The sequence below is a fragment of the Macrotis lagotis genome, chromosome X (genome assembly GCF_037893015.1).
Source record: "Macrotis lagotis isolate mMagLag1 chromosome X, bilby.v1.9.chrom.fasta, whole genome shotgun sequence".
Classification (NCBI taxonomy): domain Eukaryota; kingdom Metazoa; phylum Chordata; class Mammalia; order Peramelemorphia; family Peramelidae; genus Macrotis; species Macrotis lagotis.
The window spans coordinates 493,705,606-493,728,371 of NC_133666.1; the positions used below are offsets into that span (position 1 = coordinate 493,705,606).

Here is a 22,766-nt window from a genome sequence, read left to right on the forward strand (position 1 = left end):
TGAATTTCAAAAATATTCTGAAGGGGGTGGGGTTGACACAAAATAGCTTAAGAACCCCTTGATTTAGAAAAATTTGTCTTCCCTAGGTACAGAATTCATTTTGATTCCTGAAGGTCTCTACTCAGGGATGAAAAATAAGAAACAAGTGTTAGTGGTGCCCTAACAATCGTTCCTTTTGTCTGGAGTTGACAGCATTGGTACCTGAGCTCTTGGTGCAGGGTCAGCAATGGCAGAGCCATGCTTTGTGTCTACCACCTCAAGTAAAATTTAGGAACTGAATTTTGTCCCATGGAAGAAAGTCCTGTCCAGTGAAGTGGGCATTCACCAGTCCTGGATACATGGATGGAAACACAGACTAAAGGATACAGAATTGGGGCCATCCTGTCTTAAGTTACATTTAAGTTTGATTCAGATATTGAAGAACTGTTTTACAAATATTGTCTCATTTGAGCATGTCACCCCTGGGAAGTAGGTTCTATTTCAGATAGCTTACCTAGTCTATTGATCTTTAATGAGGAATTTGACTTCCTTTGGGAATTTCTCATTTGTATCCAGTTTACAATTTAGGAAACTTGGGCAGACAGGTTAAGTGACTTGCCAAGGGTTTAGTAAAACTGTCTGAGACTGGCTTTGAACTCTAGTCTTCTGATTCTGGGTCCAACAGCATTCAACCCACTGTGTCTTCTAATTTGATTCCTACAAATACAAGTTTCTGAAATTATGTTGGAGCAGGGTCCCCAAATTCTTTAGCTTATATATGTGGTTACATCTCATCTCTACACACACACACACACACAAACACACACAAACACAAACACACACAGAGCCCTCCTGTGGCTTACTTTTGCCTGCAGTTTCTCTAAGATCACCAATAATAGCTTAATACTTACATCTGTAAATTTTTCTTAGTAGCTTGATATGTAGATCATCTGAGCCTAGTAACTTGAAATCATTGGAACAATCAGATGTTCTCTTACTATCTCTTCATTTATCTTGGCTTTCAATTCTATGTTGACCATTTTGTTTTCTCCTTTCCAATCTAAAGGATGTTCCATTGTAGAACCAAAAATAAAAGTTCGGTAGTTCATTATAATTGTTCATCCTTCCTGAACAAGAATCCCATTTTATCATTGATCTTACTCGACCAAAATACACATTAAACATTCCTTTTTGTTGGCATTTATTACCAGTTTCAGTTCATTCTGAGATTTAGTGCTTCTAACACTATTCTAAACTAGAGAAATGGAATAATAATTACACATACCTTCCAGGGTAATTGTAAGAATCAAAGGAGATAAAGTTTATAAAACACAGTGTCTGACAAATAGTAGGCACTACATAAGTACTAGCTACTATTATCATCATTATCATCATCATCATTATTTTAATTAATAGCAGAAGACCACATCACTCATATCATCTCATATTCCACTGTTGTTTGCACTTGTTTCCATTTTTATGTAGATATATGTAAACATATACATATATCTGTATATATATATATATATCTGTATATATATATATATATATATATATAGAGAGAGAGAGAGAGAGAGAGAGAGAGAGAGAGAGAGAGTTGGTCACTTTCCCAACTTCCCTTTTCACTGGTGGATTAGGTTCCCAGAAGATGACTTTTACTAGAGCTAGTCCTTACTATAGGTAATCCTGAGGAACTAGATTTTAAGCACTCACCCATGACATACCAAAGGAATTGAATCTCATTGATAGATAGTCAGTCTCCTCAATTAAGTTTTAGTAAAGGTATTTACTGAGTTTTTACAATAAGAACATGGGGCACCAAACCTTTCCCACAAACTAGAGCACATTTCAAACACAGGGTCCAAAAGAAGAATGGGCAAAACTTAAAAATATAGTAAGAAAATACATGTAGCAAAGGCCTTTCTCTTGGTTACTAGAAGTCCCTTTCTCCTTTCACAGAGTTCTCCTGAAGTTTCCCTTAGCTGCCTGTTGATTTTAAGGGATCAGTAGTTTTCTAGAGTCCATAGTCAGCACTATTTTCTACATTTCCTAAAACTGCTACCACTTTGGATGACTGTCTTTCCATAACCATCTTCAATCATTTTCACTGTTATCAGCCACTACCTGTTCAGTGGCAACTACTGCTCCTGCTATTATTCAGCCCTGACTACCAATGAGACCTCTGATGAGAACTCTTAGCTCTCTATATCTCCCAAACTCATCTTAGAATGTTCAGGAAAGAAATCAGAAAAGAATAACATAAAGAGAAAGAGTGACCAAGTACTCACAGATGCTATGAACAGATAGAACACAAGGCAGTGTTCTTCACAGCATTTTGGGGACCAATTCTAAGAATTCCTTCTTTGTAGCAGCTTTGAAAAAGCATGATCTCAAGTGGGCAGTCAGTTAAGAGAGCACTAAAACTGGAACTAGGAAGACCTGAGTTCAAATTCGGACTCAGACACTCAGCTATGTGACCCTGGGCAAGTCACTTAATTTCTGTTTGCCTCAGTTTCCTCCTCTATAAAAAGAAGAAGATAATAGTCCTACCTCACAGAGTTGTTGTTAGGATCAAAAGAGAGAATAATTGTAAAGAACTTAGCATAGAGCCTGGAACATAACAAACACTTTATAAAAATTAGCTATTATCATCATCATCATCATCATCATCATCATCATCATCATTACCTGTTTTGTTTGTTCACTCAGTCTGACTTAGTCATTCCTACTGGCTCCACAATTAGAAGACTTTTCATTCTCACATAGTACAAATCCCTCAGTTATGAATGATCAGAAATTGGTTCCTTACAAATTTCAACATGATGCCTTAGACTGAAACCAGGTAAGTAACATCTGTGCATACATTAAGGATTGACCTCCAGAGAAGCCAGTTACTTCTTTTTTGCACATATATGAAATCCAAGTGAATAATGCATTTTCTTTGAATTAATATTCCTCTATCTATACAAATTCCCATTTTCTTACTCATCAACATCATTTCTTTATTTCATTCTTGAAATTTATTTGTGAACTGACCAGTCATAGAATTTTAAACTGTGGGATCCTTTCAATACTTGATCTAAACTCTGAAACTATTCTGTCAAAATCAAAGGTTAGTTAATGCCCAGCTTTTGCCTTCTTTACTGAGAATTCTCTATAATTCAAGTATTTTAATGCTGTTTAAATTCTGACTGAGTGAGATTGTTTTTCCCCACATATTTAAAATGGGAAAGTGGGTAAAAGTTATCAATCTAAAGCAAACAAACTTGAGAAAAAATCCCCAAAAGCATTTCCACTTCCAAGTTGACTAAATGAGAGAAGGAAAGGTAACTAGAGAGTCTGTTATTCAAGAAAAAAGCAAAGAAGTTTTTTGACTTTTCTGCAATTATGTGAGAGTAAAGTATCTGACCTTGGAGAACAGTGGTAATATGAAGATTGATAAGATCCTTAAGGTCATGGGAACACTAGAGAAAAACATATGGAAATTCTTTTTGCAGAAAACTACTATAAATGTTTTTCATATCTGATTAGAATTTTGCAAATGAGCTCACTCATTTCTTTTACATTTTGTTCCACTTATCATAAATTTAAGTTGATTTCAATGACTAAAGTCAGGATTTAGATCCTTTGAGAACAATCATTGATATAAATTTAGGAGAAAACAGGCTTTGATTTAAAGAAGTATGCATCTAGAGTAGCTACTGAAAATAATCTTCAGTCATTTTGATGGACATATTTTGGATATAATTTAGGAAATATTATTTATTTATTTATAACAATACAGTCTAATATGAAGGACTATCAGATAATCTAATAATTAGAACTTAATTTTGAAGAGTATAGTCATTTGTTAGCTAAGTAAGACTATATATCTTGATTACAGATATTAACTGTGTATCAATAATTGATTGATTCTCCAAAATGTCCTTTGAAGTTCTAAGATATTTGTCAAAAAATATGTACAGATCAACAAATACTGGCTATAATGAAATAAAACAAATACCTGTTTGAATGAACCACTGGATCTACTAAAGTAATAATATATGAATTTTATATTTATAAGTAAACTTTTGTCACCTAATCTAACCCCCCTCATTTTAAAAATGAGGAAACTGAGTTTCAAATGGATTAAACAACAAATTCCTTAACATTGCATTTAACACCCTTCAAAACTAACTGTGATTTGCTTTTCCAAACTTATCTCCTTACTCCTTACGTATTATATCCTTTTTCCTTATGTTTTATATGCTTCAGCCATACTAGAATACTCATGTTTCTTTGAACTCATTCTAACCTTTCCTACTTCTGTGGCTGTGCTAATGATATCTTTTATTGTCAAAAATGCATTTCCCTTCATCTCTATCTGCTGAAATTCTCCCCATTCTTTCATCTCAGGTGACATTTCCATGAAATGATCTCTCCCTCTTCTCAAGTATCACCACTTTTTACCTCTTTAAGACATTTCTAATTTGTATTACAGCATTACAGTCCTTTATGCACATATCTTATCTCTTCTACTCAACTATAAACTCTTTGAAGATAAGGTTCAATTTTTTTCCCCTACTTTATTTTTCAGTGAATAAGCATTCTTTTCTCTCTTTCCAGCCCCTCCCCATTTAAAAGAAAAAACAATAAATGGCCCTTGTAATAAATATGCATAATCAAGCAAAACTAATTTCTACATTAGCCATATCCAAAAAAATATTTTTTCATTCTGCTTCTTGAATCAACAACATTTTGTCAGAGGTGGGTAATATAATTTGTCATCAGTCTTCTAGAATCTTATTGGTTACTGTTCAGTTCTTATATCTTTCAAAAGCATTTGTCTTTACAATGATGTTATTCTCTAACCTGTTCTGGTTCACTCTACATTAGCTCATACAGTCTTGCTAGGTTTACTTGAAACCAACCATTTTGTCATTTCTGCCAGCATAATAATATTCTATTATGTTCATATATCATAATTTATTTAGTCACTCCCCCCCCCTTGATGCATAATCTTTTAGTTTCTAAACTAAATATAGGTGGGTCAAAAGAAATACAATTTTGTAACCTTGGCAGCATAATTATAAGTTGTTTTCCAGAATAGTTGTACCAATTCAGACACCCATGGAGAAAGTATCAATGTGCCTTTTGTCCAACAATGCTTCTAAAATTTGTCATTTTCCTTTTTTTATCTACTTTACCAAACTGATAGATATGAGATGAAACCTTAGTGGTGCTTTAATTTTTATTTCTTATTGACTTATAAAGGTCTTCCCAGTTTCCTCTAAAGATGTTTATTTCATAATTTCTTATGGCACGATGATATTCCATTACATTCATAAATCACAATATGTTTTAGTCATTCCTCAATAGATGAGACCCTATTAGTGTCTGATTTAGGACTACTTCAAAAAGAACTGCTATAAATATTTATATAAATATGGTTCCTTTTTCTCTTTCTTTGATCTCTTTGTGATCTTAACAGTGTCATAGTTGAGTCAAAAGGAATATATGGTTTAGTAACTCTGGAAGCATAACTCTAAAAAACTATGTAATTTCTTGTGAGGTTTTTTCCTTACTTTTTCAGGGGAGTAGGTATAAGAAAGAGAAAGTATATACTTAATAATTTTTTTAAAAAAAGGAAATTTAATACAAATAATTTTGGAGTTACAATTTGTAATATTCTCAAATAAAAATTATCAAAGAATAGAAAAAATTACACAGTAAGATTAAGCCAGGGTTCAGAAAGTAATAAGACTCAGATCAATGGTAATTTAAAATGCCCCAGAACTATAGCAACTTATTTTCCTAAAACCATTCAATGTTTCTTCAGTCACTCCCTCCAAGGATTTTCCTTTCTACCAGATTAAAGATGAACCAAAAATATTTTGATTAGTAGATGTAATCCAAGGCTTCTTTCTCTTAGTCTGATTTTATCAAGACATAAAGAAAGAGATCTGGCTGTCTGCTTTTTTATCCCCCTCCTTATCTGAATATCAATCTAAACTCTAAATTGGGAGGGGAGGGCTGAAATAGAATTCCAAAACAAATTAGCACGTAGTTTTGTCTTGTTTTTTAAGAAAATGACTTGATTCTTGGTCTGAGGGGAAAGATAACTTAGTAGAGTTTTCCTAGAAATTTAATCAAATACTAATAAGATTGCCCTTTTAGAACTTTAAAGTGTTGTTACATTTGTGTGTGTGTGAGAGAGAGACTCCATTTGTTTCCCTCAGTATGCTTCCAGATATCTTTATATAAATTAAAATATAAAAAAATCTTTCACAGTAAATAGTTTAACACAATTTTGTGCAGTTATTTTTAGTGTGTGACAGAGATCATGAAGTATAAGAACTACCCTGAATATTTTCATCTAACCAGGTCTGTCTCGGTGATGGAAACCTATGGAACTTTCTGAATGACAATTCCCTTATTGACCACTGAGCAAGAAAAGTCTTTAGAAAAAAGAACTTTCTTTGCTTTTTTCCTGAATAACAGACTCTCTAGTTACCTTTCCTTCCCTCATTTAGTCAGCTTGGAAGGGGAAATGCTTTGGGGGATTTTTTTCTCATCTTTGTTTGATTGCTTTAGATTGATAGATTTCCCAATTTAAATATGTGGGGGGGGAAACAATCTCAGTCAGAATTTAAACAGAGTTAAAAGTGGAACTTATTTCATTCCTCTTAACCCCTACCAGAACCCCTCATTAACCCCCTCTCCTCCTCCACTCTTAACTATTTACCACCATCTTCTTAGTCACATCTGAAACTCTGAAAAGCTAAAAACGTGATCAATGAAATGGCCATCCAGATAACTGATAATGAAGCCTGCACCTTGTGGCCTTCAGGTGAAGAATGAGGCAGACATTTTCAGACATGGTCAATGTTTGAAATTCTTTTACTTTCCAATATCTATTTCTGTCAAGGATTTGGTTTGGTTTGGTTTTTTTTTCAATGAGTAGAAATATTAGAGTGAAGAAGTTAGCATTAATATGGGGGGGGAGGTCCTTGGAACATTTTTTTTAATTTACAGAAGGAAGATCAGATGGAAAAGCAGACAAGCTTTTTGAAAGTAATATAAATTTATCATATACCTAAAAAGCAAATTATAAGTTGGGAAGATTCACAGGATCATGTACAATCTTCATTATCTTCTCTATTTTGTATGTGAGAAAGATAGTTTTCACTTAGTGTTGGCTGATTTCAGAAAACTGAAGAGGAAAAATAATTTTGCAGTCACATTTCAATCTTAGTTCTATTTACCTTGGAACTGCTGGATAAGTATTGTTTTCACGACTGAGTTTCCTTATCTGTAAAGTGAGGGGGTTTAAATTAGACAGTCTCCAAAGTCTCTTGTAGCCCTAAATCTTTGATCCTATTTTTTTTAATCTAGTGCTTTTAACCAAGTGATTTATATTCATCTCAATCCTTTTAACTATTCCTTTTAAATTGGCTAATATCATAAGTTTTTTCTCAATCTTTCCTATACCTGTCTTTGTAATAGACTCTGAGAGCATTCCCTGCTACCTTCTTCACACCATACTTCACATAAAGTATTGTTTAGACTTTTCCTAGACACCAAAAAAATTTATCTAGATTCTTCTGTATTTGTCTAAACATGATGCCTCAGGGTTCTTTTTTGTACTCCTCCCCTACTAAAGAGGGAAGTGCTGCCCAAAGTAAGATCTTAGTTTTTAAAGTTCTGTTTTGCTCTGCCTTCTAGTTTCTTCCTAAATAACAATAACAAAAACCGCACCCACCTACTTGCAGATATAGTTGTGGAAATACAACAAAATTTTGTCCCTCTTTGTAATACTGAGAAAGTCCACAAGATGGAGACTTTTCTGTAGAAAAGTGGATCCTTTTTTCTCTTAAAGTAGAAAGTTTTGTTTTGTTTTGTTTTTCCTTTGGAGATGAAATTATTGGGTAAAGCTTGTACTTACAGACATCAAGTAGCAATTAAAATACTTTCTATAACAAATTCTGGCATTGTGTTTGCCTGTTTAATTTTTTTTTTTAAGAGGATTAGTTAGGTCATTGACTCTCAGAGTTTTAACTTTTTTTTTTTTTTTAGGTTTTTGCAAGGCAAATGGAGTTAAGCAGCTTGCCCAAGGCCACACAGCTAGGTAATTATTAAGTGTCTGAGACCAGATTTGAACACAGGTACTCCTAACTCCGGGGTCCGTGATTTATCCCCTATACTACCTAGCCGCCCCAGAGTTTTAACTTCTACAAATTTCCATTTCCACTTCTCTATCACATGCTGACATTGCATAGGAAGTGGTACTTCTATAAAAGGTGTTTCTGCAAGGATGATTTCAAAGTGTCTTTGTCCTGGAAGGTACTAGAAAGTATATGAAACTCCAAACTATTCAAAGCTAAAATTAGCCGGCAAAATTCTAGAAAGAGACAGAAAGAGGAATTGTTTTTTCTTCTCTCTAAAATTATCTGTCTAGGAGTATGTGTTTTTTAGTACCTCACAGGATGTTAAAACAAAATAGAATTTTAGAGGTAATCTAACTCAATCCTTTTTACTTTATAGAGGAGGAAACTGAAGTCCCAAGAAGCTAAGAGACTTGCTCAATTTCATATTGGTTATAAAGGAAGATCTCAGATTTGAAGTTTGAAGAAACATACTGAATTTGGAATCACAAGTTCTAGATTCGAATCCCTACTCCTTCACTTACTACTGTGTGACTTTGGACAAATCACTTCTCTTGAAGGTCTTAGCTTTTTTTCATCCATAAAATGTGAGGACTGGATTCCCTTACCTTTTAGTTCCCTTCCAATGCTAAATCTCTGAACTAGGATCCAATGATGCCATAACCAGAAAATCACTGATCTGGAATATGAGAACTTATCACCAATAAATCTAAAGCCAACTAAAATGAACCTTCAGAGAAATGAATTATTCAATCTTAGTACCAGGCTGACAAAGTCAAAATAACTTTTCCCCTACAAACATTACTAGATGTGTGAACCTGGGGGAAATATGTTTATTAAAATCAAGGAGCAAATTGAAAATAAATAAAATGTAATTTGAGAGAATGTTTTTGCCTTAACACTTTTTTTCCTATAAATAATATAAAAGAACTTAATTGTTTAGGTAAACTAGAAGCAAAGTCATCTGAAAAAAAAAAAAGAACAGAGTATGCATTTATAACCTCTTAAGAACTCCAAAAGCAATTAATTGCTATTGTGTTAAAAAAAAAAACAACTTCTGTGAATTTGCAAAGAGCTTCATTGAAATGAAGATTATTTGTAGATATTTGGGATATGATCCTAAATAAAGATGAAAGGGACTGTGAAAGTTGTAAAGATAAATGAAGTACTAAATGAAGTACTAAATCAGAATGTAAAAAAAAAAAGATGCTACTTTGAAAAACAAGCTTAATGGGGGAGCTAGGTGGCACAATGGATAGAGCACCGGCCCTGGAGTCAGGAGTACCTGAGTTCAGATCCAACCTCAGACACTTAATAATTACCTAGTCATGTGGCCTTGGGCAAGCCGTGCTTTGCTTTTAGGATAATTTGATGTTTGACCCTCTATAAGTAGCTCAGAGATTAATGGAAAATATCCTTAATATTTGAAATTAAGGCAATATATTTATAAACTGTAAAAATATGTTTTGTTAAAAGTATAAGTGGATCAAAATTACTCTATTCTGGTCACTGAATGTAAACAGCATAAAATTTCAAAATTTATAGATAAATAGATAAATGAAGTGATTATCTATGTAAGATAATTCAGAGACCTGCTGTCATTTGACTGGCAATGTGTTTTAAATCCATAATATTGTTTAAGTTATTGTTATCCTTCTAATTTTACTTGCTATTACAAGAAATGCTATTAAAAAGATGATGCAATTGTATTTTTAGAAAATCACCTTCTCTTTTCATCTGAATGCTGTGAAATTATGAAATTAGCTATTAAAGACTGTGGTCATAATGTTTAAAATATGTCAAATATTAAATTGGTTATATTTTAGTTTAAAATGAATAATAACTTACTATATAAGAAAAGTATAAAAGATCCAAGCTTCCTTATCTGTAAATTTGTCAAGTACCTTGAAATCTTCTACTTGAACAAGGTCATAAAATATTATCAGCTCTGTAAAAGAAGTTATTAAATATTGTGAAATTCTAAAATAATAAAATTTTGAAGTTATACCTTAAAGTCAATGTAGTCTCAACAGACCCCAGTTTTAAGGATTTTACTTTTTACCTTAGCAGTTACTATACAATACCTTAAAAATTGGATATCTGTTCAAATACTGCCTTCAAATTGGCTGATGTCTTCAGTTTTTTTTCTCAATCTTTTATATAATATTCCTCTCTGCATGATTGACTGTTCAAAAAAAGTTAATTATGACTCTCACTTAATATCAAACAGAACTAAAGATGTTTTACCCTATTATACCTGTTATGTCCCTTTGTACCTTAAGTTTAGGCCTAGAGGAATATTGTTATAACTATATCCCTTTTTTTCCTTTTGTTGCAAATCTCTCTAATCATGACAGGTAATTTGTAATTAAAAAAATAATCTTACTGTTGCAATATTCAAGTACCTCTTAACTGTTCTAATAAGATGCAAGGATTAAATACCTTATTGTTTTATTTTTTACTATTCTGATTTTGTGACTACTACTTGGTTCAACTTCCTAATCTTTGCAACTAGAAAAATGAGTTTTTAGACCTTCCATTCCCTTACTAATAGTTTTATATTTTTATGTAACATTAGGTTTCCATAGTACCACATCTTTTCTAGAAGGTGTGATAATGATACTAGATAGATACCCTCAGAGAAGATAGGACAAAGATATAATTGATAAAGATCTAAAATCTTGAATTCTATGTAGAAGTTTTAAATTTTAAAGGAATTGTAAAATTAACTTTAGGGCAGTTAAGTGGCACAGTGGATAGATCATAGGTCCTGAAATCAGGAAGATTCATCTTCTTGAGTTCAAATTCGGACTCGAACACTTCCTAGCTATGTGAACCTAGGCAAGCCTTGATTTCCTCATTTGTAAATGACAAACCATTTCAGTGTCTTTGCCAAGAAAACTCCAAATGGGGTCATGAAGAGTTGAATATAATTGACAAATGGGTAAAAGATAACAAAAATTCACTTTGAAAAAGGCAAAAAGATTCAACTGTTTCCACTGAAAAGTAGAATATATATGATTGACTTCCATGAAAAATTATGTCATTTTTCTCTCTCTAATGATTTTGTTTCCCATTTGGATATGATTCTTCTTTCACATGATTAATATGGATCTATGTTTAGTACAGATATACATTTAGAACCTATATTAGATTGCTTTCTGTCAAGGAAAAGGGGGAGGGAAGAGAGGAAGGGAGAAACATATAAAACTCAAAACCTCACAAAAGAATGGTTGAAAACTACTTGTGGTTGGAAAAATAAAGAAAATATAAAAGAAAAAAAGAACAATGACAAAAAAAAAGTAAAAATGATGATCTTAGATAGTTTTTTTTAAATTAGATCTTGCAAGTAATAAAGAACCACCCTAAAAAAGGTGGATCAAAGTGCTGAACTTCCTTCAGGTCTAATTAAATATATAGACTAAGTTGTATTTTTTTTTGGTAGGAAAACTGTCTAAAATGTGCACGTTTTCACTATGTTTTAGCAATTGTTTATAAATTTTCAAATTAATTAGGAATAGAAATTTGCATAGAAAATTGTTTTAATAGATGTAAAGAAACTTTTAAATCATTCTTTTCTCTCCTGATTGAAGTCTCTTTCTGATGATTTAAAAGGTACAAGGACTCATTTTACAAGTCATGGATTCTTTTTTAAGATTCTTCCTCGGGGCAGCTAGGTGGCGAAATGGATAAAGCACCGGGCCTGGAGTCTGGAGTACCTGGGTTCAAATCCAGCCTCAGACACTTAATAATTACCTAGCTGTGTGGCCTTGGGCAAGCCACTTAACCCCATTTGCCTTGCAAAAACCTAAAAAAAAAAGGTTCTTCCTCAAGTTTTACAGAGAGCATTATTCATATCATGCAAAATTCAGATATAGATTGAAAGAGAAAAAAAAAAACGTGACATCTTATTGTCTGATCTTGCTATCTCTTTTACTTTATGTTTCTTCCTTAAGGATATGATTTCTCTCATCACACTCAATTTGGATCAATGGATATAACCATGTAAACAATGTAAAGACTGACAAATTGCCTTCTGTGGGGGGTGGGGATGGAAGTAAGATTAGGGGAAAAATTTGTGAAACTCAAAATAAATAAAATCTTTCATAAAAAAAGTAAAGTACAAGTGAAGCTTAGAGAGATGTAGGACTCTTGACTCAGTAAGAAGGAAGATGAAATTAAATTTTATGCAGATAGTAACAATCCAAAGTGCTTTTATTATGCCTTGAAGGCTTCCAAAGACCTATGGTGCGTCTCATCTACTCAGTGCCATGGCATAAGATTGGTTATTGATAGAGACATGATCCTAGAGACTGTCATTGACTGTTTACCTCAAGTTGGATTAAATCCACCCCTAGCTGAAGCTCTAACTGAAGAAGAGGTGTTTAAATGCCATTAAATTCCTTTCATGTGGGAAAACATTAGGTGTTGATTCTATTCCAAATGAGATTTACAAGTATGGGGTTCAATGCTCATACAAAAGCTGACTGAAATTTTCAAGGTTATATGGCATGAGGGGATTATCCTCCAGGAACTCAAGAATGCCTCCATTATCCATCTCTATAAAAGTAAAAGGAATACATTGGCCTGTGACAATCTCAGGGGTGTTTCTCTTTTAGTCATTGCTAGTAAGATTCTTTTTTTTTTATATGCTTTGATCTTTATTCAGATTCCATATTCTTTCTTTGGATATGGATAACATTTTCCATCACACAAAACTGTCCGTTTTATTTTTTTTTTATTTTTAAAGATTTTATTTGAGTTTTACAATTTTTCTCCCAGTCTTACTTCCCTCCCCCACCCCCCCATGGAAAGAAATCTGTCAGTCTTTATTTTGTTTCCATGTTGTACATTGATCCAAATTGAATGTGATGAGAGAGAAATCACATCCTTAAGGAAGAAACAAAAAGTATAAGAGATAACAAGATCAGACAATAAGATATCAGGTTTTTTTTCCCCTAAATTAAAGGGAATAGTCTTTGAACTTTGTTCAAACTCCATGGTTCTTTATCTGAATACAGATGGTATTCTCCATTACAGACAGCCCAAAATTGTCCCTGGTTGTTATACTGATGGAATGAGCAAGTCCATCAAGATTGAACATCACCCCCATGTTGTTGTTAGGGTGTACAGTGTTTTTCTGGTTCTGCTCATCTCACTCAGTATCAGTTCATGCAAATCCTTCCAGGCCTCCCTGAATTCCCATCCCTCCTGGTTTCTAATAGAACAATAGTGTTCCATGACATATATACGCTGGTAAGATTCTTGCCAAAGTCCTCCTTAAACAGAAAGTTCCTTCACCAGGAAGATCATCACCTCCCTGAGAGCCAGTTTGACTTCAGAAAAAGTCAAGCCACATAGGGACTCCTCAATGTATAGGTTCACAATACAAAAGATTCACAAATCAGCTTGTCTTCATAGTAAAAAGGAAGCTTAGTTCACAGAGGATTATGATGGTAATGAAACAAAAAATGTGAGAAACCAAAATTAAAGATATTTTAAAAATACTAAAAAGTCAACAGACTTTTTGAAGGCAATGTGACTTCCCAAAAGTGACTTCCCAAGGTCACACAGCTAAGTTATTCTTGTCTGAGGTCAAATTTGAACTCAAGTCCTACTGACACTAGGGTCAATGCTCTATCCACTGCACCAGAGCTAGTGCTCTAACTGCCCCACCATAAACTTATAATCAAGACAAAAAGGAAGAAGGAAAACATCTCAAAGTTCATTTAGATAATAGGTTTCTTGTTAAATCTTGGATTTAGTTGTCTATTTTATGAAACATCTGCTTCTGGGAGGTATCTTTCCCTGGAAATTTTGGGCCAAAAAATCTGTCCTTGACCACTGTCCACAAATTATCTAGTTTTATCTATTTGAATTCAGAGACATGAATCCCTGAATCAATATTTTAGTGTCTTTAAATAGACTATTAGTTATCAACAGAATAGGGAATGGCTACCTTGTCTTCAGGTCAGGTTTGCAGAGGTATTTCCTTGACTATTTCTGGTTTCCATAAGTTGTCCTAAATTGTCACTAGAACTTGCTAGTGACAAAACAGTATAATTTAGTAGATGCTGACAAAATTTAATCTCATTGACCTTCCACTAATTAGTTCATATGATGAAAACCAGTTCAGATTTTATGGAACTTTATGAAACTTATAAACATCAGAGCTATAGGAAGGACATCAGATTCATCTAAAGTTTAGGGAATTTCAGTCTTCATGTATCAAGGTATGAAGAAAAGGCTTTATTCATTTCTCCAGAAAGGGGCCACAATCGGTTAGAGAGATTGAGGTGAAAGTGAAAGGTTCAAGAATCACATTTATCCTAATGAGATCCCCCCCACCCTCATTAATGAGGAATGTGGTCTTACAATCTAATCAATAACTACCTTAGAGAAAGGAGCATAAAATTCAAACAAAGCAAACTAATCTAGGGAAAGGAACATAAAATTCAAACCAAAACCAGATTATTTTGTTAGTCCCAGGAATTGAATGATTCTCCAAACATCCACAGATAAAATGAAGTCAGTTGACTCTTCAATAACATCCCAGAAGTTTGCTTTGTCAAGGGAGGAGGGGCATATAGCCAAACAGATTCAATCTATAATTTTTTTTACTGAAGAAATCTCAAAACTTTATCCCACACATCTAAAAGACCAAAGAGAAGAGACAAACAGGATATGAGAGTGATGAAGGCAATGTGTGGTGCAGAGTGCTGGACTGATCACAGACTCATCCTCCCCAAGCTAAATATTTTCATTCAGTTTAAGCAGTGACCCCAAGGCAAAGTGACTACTAGAAGAATTAATATCAAGAGATTAGAGTGCTTCTCTGAGTGGGAACAGTTTGTTGTTAACTTGGAGGGAAAGTTAAACCAACACTCAATTGACAATAGTGGAGCAAAAAAGAAATGTTTTCAGAGATTTGGTGTATAACATTTCATCTGCTCATCTGGATCAGAAGACTCACAAACATCAAGAATCCTTGATGAAAATATTGGGGAAATACAGAAGGTGCTAAATGAAAAACAAGAACTCCACAGAATTTACCAGCAGGATAAGATATCCATTTCTAAGAAGGCAGCATTTAATTCCATCAAAAGTAAAGTACAACATCCTATACCAAGATAAGATCCAAATGGATACAGGATTTAAACATAAAAAATAATACTATAAGCAAATTAGAAGATTAAGGACTAGTTTACCTGTCAGATCATGGAAAGGGAAGCAGTTTATGACTAAGGAAGAGATGGAGAACATCACCAAAAACAAACTAGATGATTAGGATTACATTAAATTAAAAACCTTTTGCACAAAAATCACTGTAACAAAGATCAAAAGAAATGTAGTAAACTGGGAAACCATCTTTACAACTAATGTTTCTGACAAAGGACTCATTTTTAAAATATACAGAGAACTGAGTCATATTTTCTTTAAAAAAAAGCCATTCCCCAATTGACAAATGGTCAAAGGATATGCAAAGGCATTTTACAGATGAGGAGATCAAAGCAATCTATAGTCAGATGAAAAATTGCTCTAAATCATTACTTATAAGAGAAATGCAAATTAAAGCTTCACTGAGGTACCACCTCACACCTCTCAGACTTGCCAATATGACCAGAAAGGATAATGATCATTGTTGGACAGGTAGTGGGAAATCTGGGACACTATTACGTTGTTGGTGGAGCTGTGAACTCATCCAGCCTTTCTGGAGAGAAATTTGGAACTACGCCCAAAGGGCAACAAAAATGTGCATACCCTTTGATCCAGCAATACCACTACTGGGTCTATACCCTGAAGAGATGATGAAAAAGGGTAAAAACATCACATACCAAAATATTCATAGCAGCCCTGTTTGTGGTGGCAAAGAATTGGAAATTAAGTAAATGTCCTTCAATTGGGGGATGGCTTAATAAACTGTGGTATATGTATGTCATGGAACACTATTGTTCTATCAGAAACCAAGAGGGATGAGAATTCAGGGAAGCCTGGAGGGATTCGCATGAACTGATGCTGAGTGAGATGAGTAGAACCAAAAAACCCCAACAGCAACATGGGGGCAATGATCAACCTTGATGGACTCATTCATTCCATCAGTGCAACAATCAGGAACAATTTGGGGTTGTCTGCAATGGAGACTACCTTCTGTATCCAGAGAAACAACTGTAGAGTTTGAACAAAGACCAAGGACTATTAATTTAACTTTAGGAAAAAAAACATGAAAAAAAAAAAGAAAAAGGAAAAAAATGACATCTTATTGTCTGATCTTGCTATCTCTTATACTTTATGTTTCTTCCTTAGAAATGGAATTCTTGTCACTAGGAATTTTCAGTATATATTGTAAGATTTGAGAGAATTGTATTTGTAAAACCATGTCATCTATGTGAAATCCCATTGGTTGGTCACCTAAAGTTTTATTGCTCTTTGTCTAAGCTGTATTAAAAAGTTCTCAAAATGTTGGGTCAATGTTGGCATTTGTAAGGATACCATGTACACACCAGTTTTGGTAAGATCCTAGAGAGAATTAAATTTCATTTATAAAACTAACTTTGTTATTTGTTTTTTGCCAAAGGGAAATAATGGTTAACAACGGTCTCTACTGTGTGATGGCAGAGGGGGTGGAGTAAGGGCAAGTCATTTGAATCAATCTGATATTTGCTCAAAATAATGCCCTGCAGGGGAAAGGTCACTGGATTTGTTGTCAGAAGACCAGTGTCCAAACCCATCTCAGCTAGCTGATTATTTGTGTGACCTTGATCAAAATGTTCAATCTCTCTGGCTCTCAAGTTCCTCATCTGTAAAATGTTTTCATTTGACTTCTGAGATCTCTTTCAATTCTAAATCTGTGATTCTATAATTTTATCTTCCATCTCTTTTGTGTATATCTTATATGTGCTATTGATTTACACATCCTTCAGCTAGATAATATCTCCAATTAAACTATAAGCTCCTGTCTAAATCTTATTCTATTTTTCTGATCAAAAATTTTTTTATTGATCTCTAATTGAGATGTGTAAATCTGAATGTTGACCTCTGACCTCCCTGTGGTCTGTGCCTCTCCAGTTATAAATCTGAAAGTCATCCTAGTCCCTCTCTAATTGCACCTGCAAGTTTGGGCTTTCATAATTGTGTAGACAATCAAAGTAAAGACCATCCTGAGAAAGCAGGAAACTGGTCTGGTTATCTCTATAAGAGACTGAGTAAATTCTTATACTCATGACATTTTGGAAAGAGAGAAATTCCAATATTTTATATCTCTATACAATATCTGATAACAACATGAAATATCAAGTCAGAAGAGGAGACAATAGTCCTGTTGCTAATTGTATCTCTGTCAGTTCTGACATAGAACAGATCTTAAGGATGAGCACTTGGCCTAGGAAGGTAAAAGATGAAGATATCCTACAGGGTAGAAGATAGAGATAAGAAGCAAGAAGGGGTGGTGCTTCCTCTTAAATATACTTCTGTAGTAAGTTGGACTAGGGGTAGCACTTGGAGAGTAGTTTAGCACCTGGGCCACATATTCTCCAATGGGAAGCAACGTACTGGTCTTCCTGTCCCAAGGCGTAATCACTAAATTCAACATGTCATTTCCTGTCATGACAGCATCAATGGGCAAGGTCAAGTAACTGGGAACAGGAAGATGGGTGAAGGAGGAATGGAGAGACAGGGGTCAGTTTACATCTCAGGAGCAAACAATCTTCCACAATTAACAAGATTTAACAGCATTAAAGATATATCCACAATTCTCTGCATCAAGGTTGTTCATTGGTTCTTGTCCTTTGTTATCAAAGAAGACCAAAGTGACATCATTATGCTTGAGACAAATTACAATGTCTGACTATGGCTGATCAGACCAATGTGAGCTTGGAATGTTCTACCACTGGTCAGGCACAAATAGTCCATGTTGAATGGGATAAAATCTGAGATTTCAAAGTAGAAATAATTGAGCTATGTGTTTTGTCTCTTCTGCTCCCCCCTCCCCTGACAAGCAACTTAATGTTACTTTGACCAGAATGTAAAGAGTAAACTGACCTGGTCTTATCTGGATTGAAGTCCAAATGTTTCTACATTCCTTGTACTGGAGTGGGAGAACCTATCTCTGTTTGAATTATATGCTTTTTCTTTAGAGTAATTTACAAGTCTGGATTGTGAAGACCACATTCCTCACTAATGGGGTGGGGGGAATTGAATTAGGATAAATAGATTTTGGATTTCTTGCTCTTGTACCTGTCTCTCTCCTTGCTTTTAAGGCAGAGTGAGGGGTCTGATTCTCGAGAAATGAATAAAACTTCTCTTCATTGAGAAATCTCCAAATTTTATTTAAGTGGGTAGACTCATCTCACACAGTTGGGGGCTCGCTGGGGATTACATGCCCACTGGGGACCATTGTCCTCTCAGAACTTGGCAAAAAGGTGCCCCTGCCCAAATTCGGCAGTTTGCCATTTTCTGGGAGTCTTGGTTTTCCCTCTGTGCAAGTGACCCAAAGTGAAGAGACTTGGTAGGAAGAGAAAAGCAAATCCTCAGCAAAGTTGACAAGTCAATGGGGACAGCAGTCAGTAACTTTGTGTACGAAGCCCATAAAAAGGTAAGACCTTGGAGTCTGCTAGATTCCTGGAGGGTCAGGACCATTTGGGTGACTGAGGGTTGGGGGTGGCCCCTCTGTATTGGGCATAAGAGACTTGGATCTAAAGGCACTTGATCCTGAGAGGTCTCTGTCAATATTTAAAATGGGAAGAGCTCAGTCCAGGCCTTCCTCCATGGAAAATAGGGGAAGTAGGGATAAGGAGATTGAGGTACCTGTGAATAGTCCATTGAATCTATTTGTTAATGGAAAAGAACCTGTTAACCTGGAGGAAGCAGTATATGCCAGTTTATGGCTTCCTGGGGAGAATAAATTTTTAAATCAGGAGAACAAGGCTAAGGAAAGAAAGGAGGAAAATGTGTAGGACAAATGCCACTTAAATAAATTTCAGAGATCTCTTTATTCATTTCTCGAGAAACAGGCCACAATCAATTAGAGAGATTGAGGCAAAAGCGAAAGGTTCAAGAATCACATTTATCCTAACTCGATTCCCCCACCACTGATCCACCCTTGTAAATGAGGAATGTGGTCTTACAATCTAAACACGAGAACTACCCTAGGGAAAGGGGCATAGAATTCAAGCAAAGCAAACTCATCTAGGGAAAGGAGCATAAAATTCAAACTGAAACCAGATTATCTCTTTAGCCCCAGGAATTGAATGATTCTCCAGACATCAACAGATAAGATGAAGTCAGTTGACTCCAATACCCCAGGAGTTTGCTTTGTCAAGGATAGCTAACCAGATTCAATCTATATTTTACTGAAGAAATCTCAGAACTTTATCCCACACAAAAAGAAGAATGGGATTCCCTTCTTTCACTCCCTCCCCCTATCCTAACCCTTTGCCTAATTCTGTTTCTACTCCATCAACCCCTAGAATGACCAGTCCTCATAGCCTCCCTCGGAGGGAACTCAAACAATTACAATGGGACCTTGAAAATCTTCCTCTAGGCTCAACAGATCTTAAAATACCAGAAGCCAAACTGTACCCTTTTAGGGAGGTCCCAATGGGACAGGGAATCATAGGCTATGTAAATGCCCCACTCAGCACTACTAAAGTTAAGAATTTTAAAAGGGAAATGAAACCTTTAATGGAAGACCCTATAGGGTTAGAGCAATTTGATCAGGTCTTGGGTCTGAGTTTGTATTCCTGGGGTGAACTGTGGTCTATTTTCAATACCTAGCTTACACAAGAGGAAAGGGGAATGATAAGAGGGGCAGCTGTAAGAGAATGGGATCACAGACATCCTCTGGCACTAGGAATACTTTCTGAGGATCAAAAGTTCTCTTTAATTGATCCCCACTGGGATCATCATAATCCAACTCATAGAGGACATTTACAAGATCTGAGGGAATTAATTGTTACAGGAATTAGGAATGCAGTGCCCAAGGCACAAAATCTCAAGAAGGCTTTTTCAGTTGCACAGGGAAAGAATGAGTCTCCTGTGGAATACTTAAATAAACTAAAGGAAAGCATGAGGAAGTATTCTGGTTTTGACCCTGATGATCAGGAGACTGAAACTACTTTGAGATTACATTTTGTCACAAATGCTTGGCCAGATATTAGCAGGAAGCTACAGAAATTGGAAGGATGGAACAATAAGTCTCTTGCCGCCCTCCTTGAAGAAGTCACTAGGGTTTACACTTGGAGGGATGAGAAGAAACAAAAGCATAAAACTAAGATTCTTGTACAAACTGTGAAAGATGCAAATAATGCAGAAGGAAAGGGGAAGCCTGAGCAGGAAGAGGGATGCTGGCCAGTAGACTGCTGCTGAGGTTCCACTGGCAAAAGCCCCTCTGGAGGGAAATCTTATACAAACAGAAACTCAGGAAACAGGGAACCCTCCCATCCCATGGTTCCAGATTCATATACTATCTTAGAAAAGATCCCTAGCTCCAGTAAATAGTTAATGTATTGGATTTAAAGGATGCATTCTGGAGCTGTCCCTTAGAGGAAAACAGCAGGAGGATTTTTGCTTTTGAATGGGAAGATCCAGAGAATGGTAGAAAACAGCAGCTCCAGTGTTGTGTGCTCCCACACAGCTACACAAAGTCCCCTAACTTGTTTGACCAGATTCTGGAAAGTTTTTTTTAGAAAATTTTCGTGTCGCAGTGGATAGAGCACCGGCCCTGGAGTAAGGAGTACCTGAGTTCAAATCTGAACTCAGACACTTAATAATTACCTAGCTGTGTGGCCTTGGGCAAGCCACTTAACCCCATTTGCCTTGGAAAAAACTAAAGAAAAAAAAACCAGAAAATTTTGTTCTGGTAGCCAGGACTAATATTTTACAGTATGTGGATGATCTATTGGTTGCTGGGGGTAAGAGAGACAACACAAGTAAAAGCACTATTGAATTATTGAATTTCCTAAGGGAATTGGAGGTTTGTGGCTCGAGAGATAAACTTCAATTTGTAGAAAAGGAAGTTAAATATTTAGGGCATCTAATTAGTGAAGGAAGCAAAAGATTGGACTCAACTAGGGTCAAAGATATCATACACACCCCTCTACCAAGAACCAAAAAGTAGCTGAGGAAATTTTTTGGGTTTAGTTGGGTATTGTAGAACTTGAATCAATTCCTATGCCTCTATAACTAAGCCTCTAGATCAACATCTATTGGAACAAAGCCCTGACAGTATTGATTGGGAATCTGAGAGTAAACATTTTGAGATACTAAAACAAAGGCTTATCTCACCTCCAGTTTTGGCCCTCCCTACATTAGAAAAACCCTTTCACCTCTTTGTGAATATTGCTGATGGTGGGGTTGCTTTGGGAGTGCTAGCTCAGATAAGGGAAACTCAAAGGGGATGGCTGACCTGTGTGAAGATGGTGTTAAGATCCGAGAAAAGTCCCCAATTACAGAACAGAGGCACTCGACACGATGAAGATGCAATAGCAAGGGTTTGTTAAACTAGCTCAAGCTAGGGTTCTGTCCTAGGTCAGGGCTAGGATCCTGGAACCCCTAGTAAAGTGAGGAGAGACCTTATATATGGTTTGGTAGGGGAGTTTCAAGCATATGCCTGAAGATTGTCTTGAGATGGTGTGGCGTGTTCTTATTGGATGCAGGTCCTCGGAGAAGCCCCTGTGCTGTATGGTCTGAGGGCTGACCAGGCAGAATCTTCAGAAGCTGATCTGGCAGAAACTCAGCTAGCTGACCAAGCAGACTTAGGGGCAGAATTTAGGCAACAGTTCATAGATTTCAACATTCAGGGTCTTATAGACATTCAGGTTAAAGTTCACAGGTTTCAAAACTCAGGGTCTTAAAATGGTTACAGCCACAGCAATCCTCCTGGAAGAAAGTAGGAGGCTTGCATTTGGAGGATGTCTCGTTGTTAGTGTCCCTCACCAGGTTAGGGTCATATTAAATCAGAAGGCAGGCAGGTGGCTAACGGACTCTAGGATTTTGAAATATGAGGCTATATTATTAGAAAAAGATGATCATAATCTAAATCCAGCATCCTTTTTGACCTCAACCCCAAGCTCTAATCCAAGCAAAGGGAAACATTGTTGCATGGAATTAGACTATCAAACCAAGGTCAGGATGGATTTACAGGAGTCTCCATTGCCAGAAGGGCTAAATTGGCTTATTGATGGATCATCTAGGGTAATTGATGGAAAGAGGGAAAAACGGATTTGTGATCATTGATGGAGACATGACCTCTGTTGTAAAGTCCAGTAAATTGCCAGCCACCTGGTCAGCACAAACCTGTGAATTACATGCACTTAATCAAGCCCTGAGATTACTAGAGGGTAAAGGATGGGAGTATTTATATTGATTCCAGATATGCCTGGGGAGTGGTTCATGTATTTGGAAAAATATGGGAGAAAAGAATCTGGGAGGTATTAGAGGGCATATTAAAACCCTGGAAAGTAGCTGTGATACATGTCAGGGGACACCAAAAATGGCAACTCCTTTGAAGCTTGAGACAACTGGGGAGGTGCGGAAGGGCAGCAGGGAGGAATGAAAATCCAGGCATGTTTGCTTTAATTTCAGTACTTCCTCTGAGCCTACCTTCTCCCACTTTCACCAAAGAAGTAGAAAAGCTCTAGCCCTTGG

At 35.7% G+C, this 22,766-nt stretch overlaps 1 protein-coding gene across 2 annotated transcripts in view; it reads right to left on the reverse strand.

Annotated features, from left to right (window-relative positions):
- The window catches only part of DIPK1C (divergent protein kinase domain 1C), a 132,655-nt gene that overhangs the window by 73,084 nt on the left and 36,805 nt on the right, over positions 1-22,766 (reverse strand). Inside the window, exon 1 of one of the 2 annotated variants that reach the window (XM_074201292.1) lies at positions 21,526-21,649. The exons of the other annotated variant lie outside the window; for it this stretch is intronic. The gene's annotated coding sequence lies outside the window, so the exon portion shown is untranslated. Of the gene's footprint in view, positions 1-21,525; positions 21,650-22,766 lie in introns of those variants that run through there. 2 annotated transcript variants of the gene reach the window in all.